Raw genomic sequence first — 14,006 nt, 5'->3', positions numbered from 1 at the left:
TCAGTGGACTGGGGAAGGGACACGGGTGGAGAAAAGGTGAGATTGGGAAGGGAGGAGGGAGGGAGCTACAAGTGGGAAACAAAGTGAATAAACTGTAATTAATAAAAATATAAATAATAAAAAAATTATTTTTCAAAAAAAAAGTCACAAATAATTATTCAAGCTTAGCTCCAAACCTGTTCCATAATTAAGATCTGTGTAGAGGAAATACTAAGGAATATTCTATGATGACTTTGTCGTCCAAAATTATATGCAATGGTCTTTCTTTGCTTTTACTGATTACTTGCCTTCATCACAAGTCATAAGTTACTTAGAAAATTTAGGAATGTGTTTCATAGGTTGAGATGTAGAATATGAAGACTGTGGGTCACCTGTTGGCTTCCACAAGGCCCTGACTGCTCTTCTGCCTGCCGTAGCTTGCTTTTTACTAGAGAAGTTCTATTAACAAACTGATTTTGTACAAAAGCCTGAAGCCAGGAGTGGTGGTTCACACTTGATTCCCAGCACTTATGAAGCTGAGGCAGGACAGCCTAGGCTATTGTGAAACCCTGTCTCAAAAAAAAAAAAAAGTCATGCCATCTGGGTGCCACTAGACATGATCATATGAAGTGAATTAAGCCAGTCTCAGAAAGACAAATGTTGTATATTTTATCTTATGTGTGGCTCCTATTATTTTACAAGAAATGCATAAAATCACTCATGTATATATGATATAAAAGAAGCAAAATTGCCTAGGGGGACAAAGATGACTAATGGGAAGGAGAAGGAAAGTGAGCTATAAAGGGGAATACTCTCAGTGTTTGATATATACTTGTAGAAAATCTTAAAAAGATGGAAGGGAGGAGGACCTCCCCTATCAGTGGACTTGGAGAGGGGCATGGGAAGAGATGAGGGAGGGAGGGTGGGGTTGGGAGGGAATGAAGGAGCAGGATACAGCTGGGACACAAAACTGTAATTAATATAAAAATTTAATTAAAAAGAAAACTTTTTTTTAAAAAAAGAAAACTTTAATAAAAGAAAGAAGGCTGACAAGATGGCTCAGTAATATAAAGCACTTGCTGTAGAGCCTTGAGACCTGAGTTCAAGTCCCAGAAACTGACTGACTCCCAAAAGTTGTCCTTTGAGCTCTACTCAGCAGTGTGGCATATATGTGTTTGACTATACACACCATACACATACACCATACACACACACCACACATACAGACACACACACACACACACACACACACAAATGAATTTTGGAAAGAGAAAGAAGTGAGACAAATGGAAATGAAGTCACCATGGACACACCTAGAAGGAGCTCCTGGGACTTCAGCCCCTCTTCTCCCGTTTACCTCCTAGACATCATAATGTAAACCGTTTTCTTTTACCGTGTGCTCACCACCATGGTATTCTGCCTCACCATGGGACTCACCATAGTTTTCACCATGGAGCCAGCAGATTATAGCCAGAACCCTCATATTTTTGTTTTAAGGAAAAGAACAGCACAGTTGATGGATCCCTTTATTTCATGTCAATCTAGACATGGGGTTAAATCTCACTCTACCGGAGGCTGAGCACTACATTGTCTTGTTCCTACTGAAGTCAATTTGGTCCCAAGCTCATAAGCCATTAGTTCAATGCTGAATTTTCCATTTTTACCCCTCTGATGACAACCATTTTCATTGGCGGTGAGAGGGTTCAGGACACAGTGCTGTAAAATATGGCATCTTGGCATGGTGAACATTTTAAAGTGAAATAATCTGAGGTAGTGTGACAGGGTAATACAGTGCAGAGGTTTCTCCATCTTGTATTCTTGAGACCTTTTTTAGGTGTAACTAGAATTTGATCTCCTTGATAGAAAATCCAATGGAAAATTACCCAACTCTGTTCTCAGAACTCAAGGCCATGATTTTCCTTTGGTTCTGTTAAATAACTACCTGCTTGTGCAAACCTCCCCCTTCATAACTGCTAATCTTAGTTTTGGTAAAACTGTTTGCTTGTACAAAACCTCCCTCTGCAGCTGGCCAGCAAGATAACAGGATGTGGTTTTGTTTTCCAAACCGTCTTGACTCTAAAATCTCTGGGCTACACACTTGTGTTGAGAATACCCAAGAATAGTCCCAGCAGCTAGAATAAAGACTTTAAATTGGCTAGAAACTGTATCTGAAGCCTGGAGTGGTGGCTCACCCCTGTAATCCCAGCACTCAGAAAGGCAGATCTCTGTGAATTCAAGGCCAGCCTGGTCTACAAAATGAGTCTGGGACAGCCAAGGTTACACAGAGAAAGCCTGTCTTATAAAACAAAAAATAAAAATAAATAAAAATAAAAAAATTTTAAAAAAGAAAGAAAGAAAAGAGAAACCGTATCTGAGTGATCTTCTTTGGTGGGCCCCCTGTCACAACAGCATACACAGGCCTGTCTCTTATGTATTCATCTGCCCTTCTGCTCTAAAACAGGTGATCTGACCTTCCCCTGAAGCAGATCATTAAAGTAAATGGTGCTTCCCTAAACAGGGAAGGGCAACTCTGAAGACAGAAAAGCAGCTGAATAAGCCAACTTTGATGAGTTCTCCCAGTTGACTGTAATGACAACACATCCTCTTTGTCCACTTAAATTTCTCCATGCTTCTCCCACTGTTCATCACATATAATTATATCTGAAATATAAATATATTTGTTATATATTTATATAATATATAGCATATATTATACACATAATTATATGTATATTATATGTATACTTTTATTTTATATGTACATATTTTATATTATATACATAAATATAGTGTTTTTATATTAATTACAATTTATTCATTTTGTATACAGCTGTAGCTCCCTCCCTCATCCCCTCCCAATCCCATCCTCCCTCCCTCATCTCCTCCCTCACTCCTCTCCAAGTCCACTGATAGGGGAAGTCTTCCTCCCTTTCCATCTGATCCTAGCCTATCAGGTCTTATCAGGACCGGCTGCATTGTCTTCCTCTGTGGCCTGGTAAGGCTGCTCTCCCCTCAAGGGAGGTGATCAAGGAGCCAGGCGCTGAGTTCATGTCAGAGACAGTCCTTGTTACCATTACTAGGGAACCCACTTGGACGCTAAGTTGCCATGGGCTACATCTGTGCGGAGGTTCTAGGTTTTCTCCATGAATGGTCCTTGTTTGGAGCATCAGTCTCAGAAAAGACACCTGGGCCCAGATTTCTTGGTTGTGTTGCTCTCCTTGTGGAGCTCCTGTCCCCTCCAGGTTTTTCTATCTCCCCCTTCTTTCATAAGATTCCCTGCACTCTGCCCAAAGTTTGGCTATGAGTCTCAGTATCTGCTTTGATACAATGCTGTGAAGTCTTTCAGAGACCCTCTGTGGTAGGCTCTTGTCCTGTTCCCTGTTTTCTCCCTCTTCCGATGTCTGTCCTATTTGCCTTTCTGAGTAAGGATTGATCATCTTACCCAGGGTCCTACTTGTTGTTTAGCTTCTTTAGGTGTACAGATTTTAGTATGTTTATCCTATATGTCTAATATCCACTTATGAGTGAGTATATACCCTGTGTGTCTTTCTGCTTCTGGGATACCTCACTCAGGATGATCTTTTCTAGTTCCCATCATTTGCCTGCAAATTTCATCATTTCCTTGTTTTAAATTGCTGAGTAGTATTCCATTGTGTAAATGTACCACAACTTCTGTATCCATTCTTCCATGAAGGGACATCTGGGTTGTTTCCAGATTATGGCTGTTACAAATAAAGCTGTTACAAACATGGTTGAGAAAATATCCTTGTTGTGTACGTGAGCATATTTTAGATATATGCCTAGGAGAGGTATAGCTGAATCTTGTGGTAGCACTATTCCTAATTGTCTGAGAAAGCACCAGATTGATTTCCAAAGTGGTTGTACAAGTTTACATTCCCACTAGCAATGGAGAAGAGCCTATCTCTAAATTAATTAACCAATTAATTTAAAAAACAAAACAGGTACAACTTCATCAAAGACTGGCAAGAGATATATAAACCTGGTCTGAAAACTATATAAAAATATGCTTTTGCTATTTATGATGATTACATGTTCTTATGACATCTCCCCAAACCAAGAGAAATACAGAGAATCAGGAAAATCCATTAGACATACAAATTTCAGAATCATTTTCTATAAATAATATTTAAAGTTAATTTATTAATTAAAAACAAAAAAATAATTTCGGACAGAATTGTTTCATTTGCCAAGAATAATTCCCTACAAGTGGTCTTGGATGAGCCAACTCTAACCCACCACTTTCATTTTCTGACAGTTGTCTTCCCCAACTGCCAATGCATCAAAATGGAACACTTGAGTCAAGCCATTTGAGGCTCAGCTTGAGTTTGTTCATCTCTAAGGTTAATATTTTTTCCTGTAAGTGTTCTGAGACTAGGTAGAACAATAAGCCATGACATTCAAGAACAGATTCATCAGAATAAACATTACTGCTAACCTTGCTGATTTAGGGCATTTATTGGGAGTCAGAAAAACAAGTGATAGAAATAAAATGTGGGTCATCAAACAAGGACAAAACAACACTGATTCCTGCAACAAACTAGAAAATGTGAGTGACACTCTGGGTTCTGTATGATTTAGGGGATTATTTTTGTTTCACATAAAACAAACTTAAAGTGTCAGTCATAAGCTAGATATAGGTATATTTCACTTAAAGATGTCAGCTCCATTTTAAGACTAACCTATCTTTATTAAATAATCTACACATACATATTCAGCTCTTTTGTTGTTGTTTATGGAAAATGATTTTGCAATGTCGCCACATAGCCTCAAACACATGATCCTCCAGCCTCAACTTCTTGAGTATTGGAATTTATGGCCAGCGCTATGCCCAGCTAAATACTAGGGTGTTTGCATGTTAAATTCTAGTAAGTGTCACAAGACAGACATGTGTATCTCTTGTTGCAGTTAAGGAAGGTAAAGTCCAATATACAATATAAAACTGTCCAATATGAGTACAAGCCATAGTGGCCATGTAAATTTAAAACAATTAAAATCAAATGGAATTTAAAGTTCCATTCCTTACTTGCAGTAGCTTCATTTCAAGTACTTCACAGCCATGTGTTGCTAATGACTGCATTTTAGATAGTGCAGAGTATTGAACATTTCCATCATCTGAGAAAGTTTTAATGGATGGCATCGATTTAAAACTAATGGGGCAGCCAGATGGCTCAGCAGGTGAAGACACATGCTGTCAATCCTTGAGGACCTGACTTCGATCCAAAGAACCCCTTGGTGAAAATAAAAGAACTGACATGCATACGTGCAAAATAAAAATGTAATAAGTACATGTAAAAAAAAAAAAAAAAAACTACGATCACCATGGTAGACATGATTGTCATCATTATTTCCTCAAAAAGGTGCTTTTAAAAGCCTTGCTATGTAAAGTTAATTAAAGTCCCAGCAAATATCTCTCATGCTCATGTCCCCAAGTAGTGAAAACTCTGTTTTTTAAAAAGTAGTTCATGGAACTATCACTTTTAAAGACTGTTAGGTTTGAGGAAATAAAAGAAATTTGAGAGATGCTGAATCAAACCATCTTTTATGCAAGACATTTAGCTGGGGATCTGAGGTAAGAAGCTTCATTTCTACCAACAAAGCAAGGAGTCCACTCTTAAAGGCTTTCAAAGGAAAGAAGGGCCTTGCATTAAGAAGAAGCAGGCTTCATGAGTATGTAACTATGATGCTTGACCAAGGCAAGGGAGTGGGGCATATGTGAAGTAGGCTATGTGAGAGGACAGGGGAGAGGGGCTTGGTTAATGTGTAGCCCTACTACACATGAAAACAGTAGCCCTGCGTGCCACCTCCAGGTGGCAGAAAGACAGGGGTATGATCCTGTCCTGCTCACAGCCCTCTCTGCCTCAGGCCTGGGTTCTAACATTGCCAAAATTAAGAACATCAGTTTCAATACAGGTGGGAATTGCTGTCCTAAGGACTCTACTTTGACTTTCAAGGCTTGACCACAGTAGTCTCCATGTTTATTTGCTTTTGAGACAGTCTTTTGTAGCTCATGCTTGTCTCAAACCCACAGTGTAGCCAGGGATGACTTTGAATTTCTGATCCTCCTGCCTTCACCTCCTAAAGCGCTATATTACAGATGTGATCTACCAAACCTGGCTTATGTATTGCTGGGGATGAAACCCAGGACTTCATACATGCTAGGCATGCACTATATCAACTGACAAAACATTTCTGTCATTTGAGAGAGTTTTAATGTATTGTGCTGATTTAAAACTAATGGCTAACCTGTCTCTCAGTGGTGACTCCTGACTCCTAGTAAATTGCCAGTATATGAAAACAGCCCAAGATACTAAGGAAAGGGTGTGGCGATGCACCATATATTCCACTTTTTATGCTACCCTGAAACAATCATTAAATCACTTTTTTTTCTCTACTAATAGAAAGAGTTGCTTAGGATTTAAAAGCAAGTTTAATGGCATAGTTCAGACTCCCAGCATGCTTGAGTTCCTACAGTACTTTGTATCAAAAGCCATTTCATATGGAAAAGTATGTTTTAAAAACACATAATCATGCACAGTTTTCCCCAAAGCATTGTTACTGTTCTACTTACTTCTTTCTCAGAAGGGCCCCTGGAAACCATAAAACACAAGAGCAAGGGAATATAAACTTAGTATGTTCTAAATGAGTTTTGCATCTCCTAGTAAACAGGTGACTACAACCAAGGCAGGCCTTTAAAAGCACAGTGGTCTGTAGGTCTGTATCACTATGAACTCCATTCCTGGTTGGCAACCACAGTGAAGCACAATCTATAAGAGCACCTTTTAATCAATGCATAAGCCCCCAAAGGTATGAGTTATTAACAATAATTTACCAGGAAAAAAAAAAAAAACTCTGAAGGTATGGGTTGAAGTCAAACAATCACTGGAAGGGGAAAAGATTGAAAAAAGGTTGAAAAGACATTGAAAAAACAGCTCAAAGGGAAAAAATAAGATTGGGCTTCCTTTCCCAGTTCCCTTTTGCTTGAAATGTAACAAAGGAGAGAAAGCAGTCCTTTGATCAAGTTTACCAAGCTTAATGACCACTATTCCTCACAGAAGTCCAAAGGAGGGGCAACGGCAACTTGGACACAACTCTCCAATGAGTGGCAGATCCAGAAGAATCAACTCCACTATCAGAATCATCCCCACAGCATAAAACATTTAAGCATACCATGAAGACCAAAAGTGAAAATCCAAGATGGGTCCAAGTTCAAAGAGTACTGGAAACTGAACAGAACACTGATTCAGGGGAGACCATCTGACTCTTTGGTTTGGAGCAGGCAAACCTTAGACTCTAAGGCTTAGGGGGAGAAAGGCACAGTGCTAACACAGTACAGTGGCCCCTCAGGCCCATGCCCACGTGCTTAAGTTCCAAGAGCTGACATCCTAATAGGATATAAATCTGTATTCCTTCTCACTAAGCAGGTCCAGAATATATATCAATAGACAGGAGGCAAAGGCATTAAACCCCTCTGGGCAGTTCTCAAGACTTCAAGGTATTCTGTATGGATTTGTGCCCATTTTATCCCATAAGCCAATGTAAGCCATTGAGGGCTTTGGGCTGCAAAATCATGCAGGAAGACCATGACCATTCTAATGGCAGGCTTAGGGTCAGGGTTAAAAGAATTAGGAGGAGAAAAACTGGAGGCAGAAAGTCCAGGCAGGAAGCTTTGTAGTAGGTAAAAGATGAACACGATTGGAACTAAGGTTAAAATTAATAATAAAATAATAATGATAATAATTCACATTTAAGTTCCTACCATAGCCAAGCACTGGGAGAAATGATTTGTGTATAATGGGAAACTTAATCTTCATTATTACCATGTAAACTAAGAACTTTCATCTTGTGTTGGGGGGAATGTATGTAGTGTGTATTGCTAGGCTACAGTCCAAGGCTTCATGAATACTAAGCTGTAACATTAATCCATAGCTTTGCACCCTCTTTTTTGACACAAAGTCTCACTATGTATCCCTGGATGGCCTTAAATACATAGAGAACTGCTGGCCTGGCTCCATAGAAACTTTTTATAAAGAAAGAGGAAACATGAGGTCAGAGCCATGCAGGACAGAAGAGTTTGGATTTTAATTCACCAAGTCCTACCCAACTCCAGAGCTTAGGGCCTGGAAGCTCAGGCCAGATTTCCCTGTAGCATGATACAGTGCTTGCCTATAGAATGGACAGAGCCTTGGGTTCAAACTTCAGCACCGTATATGAAGGGTAATAGTACAAGCCAGCAATCCTAGCAGTAGGGAAGTTGAAGGAGGAATTCAAGGTAATTTTCAGCTACATACTGAGTTAGAAGCCTGCCTGGGCGATGTAAGACTCTCCTACAAAGCTAACTGATAAAGTAAGAGATGGGTAGTGGATAATGTCATTGGAATTCATGCTAATTTTCTTAGATGTGATTTAAAATTATGTCAAAATGTCTTTAGGAAAATTGTATGAAATATTTAGGTATGAAGTCCTATCATGTTTGCAACTTACTTGGACATGGTTCAAAAGTAAAGTTGTACAAAGAAAGTGGAGGAAGAAAAAGAGCATAGCAGAACCATAACAACTGGTAAATGCAGTCAGAGGGCTACAAGGTTTTACTGGACTAATCTTCTATCTTGTTGGTATACTTGAAAGTTTTCAAAATAAAAGAGATGAGGGGAAGATACACATATTCACTACTATACCTGGCTTAGAAACTTTTCTGTTGCTGTGAAGAGACACTGGGACCAAGGCAACTTATAAGAAAGCATTTAATTAGGGTCTTGCTTACAGTTTCCAAGGGGGAATCCCTGACCATCATGGTGGGAAGCATGACAGCAGGCAAGTAGGCATGGCACTGGAGCACTAACTGTTTGTTTACATTTTGAGACAACAATCATGAGTCAGAGAGAAAGTACTAAATAGGAACGGTACAGGCTTTTGAAACACCAAAGCCAACCCCAGTGACACAAGTCTTCCAACAAGGCCACACCCCTTAATCCTTCCTAAACACCAACTGGGTACCAACCATTCAAACATTAATCTGTAGGAGTAATTTTCATTCAAACCACAACATAAATATAACCAAGAACCATATATAGGTAGAAAGATTACAAGGAAATATTTCAAAAATGAATACAGTGATTAACTCTTCTCAGGTTGGAAGTCAGAATGTGATTTGTGAAGACAGACACAGTATGAATGAAATGGGTTCCTTCTCTTTCTGACTGCCTCCAGGATTCTAAAATGAAGGTATCATAGGAGACGGGGGATAGAGTCCAAGGGCAGAGCACGTACAAAGCCCTGGCTGGGTTCAATCCTCAGCATCACTCAAACCAAACCAAACCAAACAAAAGAACTAAGCAGCAGGAGCAAAAGAGAAGAAGACAACAGACTTACTACACTAGGAGTCCAATCCAGAGGGGAATCAGGAAATGGAAGAGGCAGACTCCAGGGATACACTTCCTTTAAGAACCCTTTTCATTACAAAGAATTTCTGACCTTTGAGTTTGGTCTAAAACAATCAAGAAATACAGTGCATCACCAAGTACCTTCTTTATTATTTTTCATACCACCCTGCCTCTTGTTTTATCATGAAAAAATAAGAGACAGTAAATGTTGTTTGGAGACATGGTACAAAGTCCTAAACCTATACTAAAATGTTATTCAATTGTCTTAAGAGCCCAGTTTTATCCTTTTTCTGACTTAAATAAAGTATATTTTAAAAAAGAAAAGGGTGGTTATTGTTGCAATGTCATAGTTGAAGGATGAAGAGGCAGCATATCTACTATTTTTTTCTTCTGCACAAAGGTAGCTAAAGGTACAAAAACAAGTCAGCAAATTTTCTCAAAATACTAGGTTTTTATCAACCTTTAAAATGTAAAAATTCATTTTAGTTTGCCCCATACAAAACAAAAAAAGGCTCTGTTGGTATAATGTTCTTCTGGAATGTATACTATTTACCCTTGTTCATTCAAATGCCAATTTCTCTATTCCACTATCTGGTTTCAATTGTGAAGCTTATGCTTATGCTAAGCATCACCTGTCTCAAGTCTGTGTAAAACATGCCACCATTTGTTCTCTGTATTTTCAATAAAACACCAGCCAGTGCTGTGCAATGGAGAGAATAGGGTAGGGCATCCTGGTCTGAAGGGAAGGAGAAGGAGGCAAGTGGGAGGAGTCAGAGAGCAGAGATCATCAGGACAGGACTTGGAACCATGAGGAGAGATGAACCGGACCTAAGATATGACTAAAAGCAAGTATAATGTGAGAAATATGAATGAAAGGAAACTATGCAGGCTTGGAGGTTTAGGATAGAGTAACTATTGGCCAGCATTGTGCTCTAGGTTAATTACATAAATCCTAGTCTCTGTGTGGTGATTTGGGTATACAGCTGGTTTAGAAATAACCACTGTTTAACTAAAAGATAAATTAATAGTAAATATAGTTTCCCCATACAAAAAAAAGGGGGGGAGGGGAAGCTGGGCTAAACTTGGCCTGTGAATGGTAGTCTTCTAACGCCTGATATAAAATATCTATTGTATCTTGTCAGAAAAGTTGTTCTCTTGAGGATTTTGATAGCTGTTGCCCAAAGTCAAATAAAATAACTTTTATTTACCACTGGATGTGACAGTGACAGAAGTAGCCTTGGAGAGTTCCTGCTTACCCTTGACTTTCCCAGTTTTTCCATTTGTTCTTAACTTTGTTAACTACCAACTATATATACTTTTAAGTATCTGTGTTAGAAAAATTTCCAGTGTTTCTTCTAAAAGAGTAATTCCTTCAGTTTATTAGGTTTTAATACTCATCTTGCAGGTATGTCCAACCTGTGGTTGAAAGAGCTATAAATTCAGTATAATACAAAATCATAAACTTATTTTTAAAACATGATTCTTTGCAAGTTTTTAAAAAGTCAAAAGGTTAAACTTGTCTGTAGGATAAATCAAGATTAAAATCAAGAGGGGATTCAAGTGAACTCATGATTACAAAAAAAATCTAGCTAACAATGATATGCGTATACTTCAAACTGACACAACAGACTACGTGAAAAAAATACATAGTTCTCTACTTAAAACATAAGTTGTCTTTCCCATGGGCTATTTTTTCTTTATTCAGTACTGGGAATCAATCCCAGGGCCTTGTATATGCTAAGCAAGCACTCAGTACTACAGCCTGAGCCCACGCTGACACATTTAAAAAATATTCTTAGATCTTCACAATCTAAATAACTGCTTCCACTTCCCTAATTTGATGTTATGTAAAATGTGGATGTGGGTGGGGCTCTTCATTTGCTATTTCAGCCATAAAAGACTGTTACTACAAGCCAGGAGTGGTGATTTATGCCAATAATCCTAAAGCTGAGAAGCTGAGACAAGGACACTGCAAAAAGTTCAAGGCCAGCCTGGACTATACAATGAAACCCTCAAAACAAAAACCTAGTACATTTTGAGGCAAATATTGCTTCAGAAGCAATTTGCACCTTTTTTTTTTTTAACTTTCAGAAGTAATGGTCATGTTTCCTTTATGATGTTATCTTCCTGGATCTGGCTAATTATATAATGTAAGGGAAGAATATAGGATTTCAGTGCTAAAAGAGAACGGTTACCCTGACTCCAGATCTTTGGTAAAGATATTAACTATAATTGATTGCCCCCCCCCCCAAAACATGGCACATTTTTTAGTTACAAGTGATTGTGATTTTTCCTTTTGAACATGTAAACAAGAAAGCCTTAGGAAATGTTGGGAAATATATTAGTCTCAGTTCTCTTAAATACACAAATGCACAATCAGTTCTTGGGTGGAAGGGACAGAGTGGGCCACGGCTATCACTTGCTTGCATTCTCCTCTCTGTGTCCTTTTCTTTTTTTCCCTCTTGTGCTAGTTTGTCCTTCTCCCTCTGCAGCTTGTCCTATTCCTTCTTCCTTTGGGATTCATTCCGAAGTGAGTCTCACTCCAATTTCCAAGCACTGTGAACATCTTCCACATTGTTGTTTCGAAACAAGCATTTGTCAGAACCAATGTTTTTTGTTGAAACATTCAAATCATCTTTCTCATCTGCTTCATCCTTTCCATCTATCACATAGGCATACTGGGCCAGCAGGGAGATTTTCCTCTGCCACTCTTCTTCTGAAACCACCGTGGGCTTCACCACGATCTGTGCCTGCATTTCAATCAAGGTACAGATGCCTTGTACCTCATCTGTTTTATGGAGGTTTTTTGGGTTTTTTTTTTTTTGTTGTTGTTGTTTGTTTGTTTTTTTAACTTTAATGGTGACATTTTGCGTCAATCCACAATTTCCTTATAGCTATCAAGGAGTGAATCTTCTTCAGGGAAAGCAGAGAGGATGGCCTGTAGAACATCCTCCTCCTCCTCCTCCTTCAGAATGGTGTAAACAGCTTGGACCAATCCCAGTGCTTCCAACCATCCTTCCATCCAGAAGCCAAAACCTTGGCCATCACTTTCACAGAGGACTGCCATGGCCACTTCAGTGGGTGCCACCATGCTGGAGCTAGGCTCCTGCCAGACATAAGGGTGCCTCCCAGTTATATCCTTTAAAACGTCTTTCCCCAAAGACGTCTGTGAACTGTAGACTGGCCCTACCTGAATACTTGCGTTCTGACAGAGAATGAGCACTACATGAGCAAAAGTTTTACACTAACCTACAAATGGGCCTGACAGATGCCCACATCATAAAACTAGAGGCTTTTCTTAAATGTGTTATGTAGTGCCTGGACATAAGAGCTTTTGATGTGTGTGTGTGTGTGTGTGTGTGTGTGTGTGTGTGTGTGTGTGTGTTTGTGTGTGTGTAACTTGTATATATGGCTCATGCTAAGATAATTCATTGTAATTGCCCCTTGCAATGACTGTACAGAAGCCACCACACATGCTCTCTGGTTTGTAGTATTTTCTTCTGAGCACCTCTCTTCTCTTAACCCTTGATATTAAAATATTTTTAATAAAATCTCTAACTCTACTTCATCATACTGGCTAGTCCTGAAATTCTCTTCAGTGTCCAAGCTACAAACCCAAGTTTAACCTGAATCAAGGTCCCTTAAAGTCTAAGGGAACTCCTAAAGCTGGTGAGACTAACAAGGAGAGGCTGTGTTTCTGTCCCCTCATGGCTGACACAAGTCTCCAAGTTTTACAAAATTTTCTTATAATTACATGATGCAGTCTCATTCCACTCTAACTGTACTAGTAAGACCATTCAAACTTGTAGTTACCTTTTTTAAGAAAGCATGTATGAGCTGAGTATGGTGGTGTATGCCTATAATCCCAGCACTTGGGGAGGCAGAGGCAGGTGGATCTCAGTGAGTTCAAGGCCAGCCTGGTCTACAAAGTGAATCCAGGACAGCCAAGGGTAAACAAAAAACCCTGATTCGGAAAAAAAAAAAAAAGTATGTGTGAGTGAATGCCACTTGTGAGCAGGTAACAACAGAGGCTAACAGAATGTAGTGGGTCCCCTGGAGCTGAAGACATTGGTGGTTTCAAGATGCCAAACATTGATGCTGAGAACCAAAGTCAGGTAGCCTGGAAGAGCAGTAGGCATTTTTAACAGCTATGCCATCTCTCCAGCCCTTGTGGTTACCTCACATAAATGGGACAGATTATATTTAGACATAGAAGGAGACATAGTACCAAAGATTACAATTATCTGTTGCATGAACTATAATTTCCCCTTACGTGTATTTATGCTAAAAAAAAATCCTATTAATTGTGTTTATCCAAAAAGAATTAACCTGAATACTGCCATATAAAAAAGCTTGTAGGATCAGTCTGTAGCTACTGGCTTTCAGAATTAGTTCCCTACTACTAACTTGAATCAGGTTACTTTTGGGGATCTACACTTTTTTAATCTGATTTATGATGAGCACTGCTTTTCTTCTGGGGGAATCTTGATGGATGATAGGCAGAAAACATCTGTATGACCAACCCTTAGTAAAAATCTCTCAATTCAAAGTCTCAAATGAAATTCTATGAGCAGAAACAACACACACACACACACACACACACACACACACACACACACACACACA

At 39.1% G+C, this 14,006-nt stretch overlaps 1 protein-coding gene and 1 pseudogene across 6 annotated transcripts in view; both read right to left on the bottom strand.

Annotated features, from left to right (window-relative positions):
* Nucleotides 1–14,006, bottom strand: part of Ctps2 (CTP synthase 2) — a 177,098-nt gene that overhangs the window by 55,025 nt on the left and 108,067 nt on the right. The gene's annotated exons all lie outside the window — the stretch shown is intronic.
* Nucleotides 11,648–12,471, bottom strand: LOC129683121 (coiled-coil domain-containing protein 43-like; annotated as a pseudogene).

Source organism: Psammomys obesus, unplaced genomic scaffold (genome assembly GCF_907164565.1).
Source record: "Psammomys obesus unplaced genomic scaffold, mPsaObe1.curated_primary_1811, whole genome shotgun sequence".
Lineage (NCBI taxonomy): Eukaryota > Metazoa > Chordata > Mammalia > Rodentia > Muridae > Psammomys > Psammomys obesus.
The sequence above is the reverse complement of the archived record's forward strand: the minus strand, read 5'-3'. Positions and strand labels throughout refer to the sequence as shown.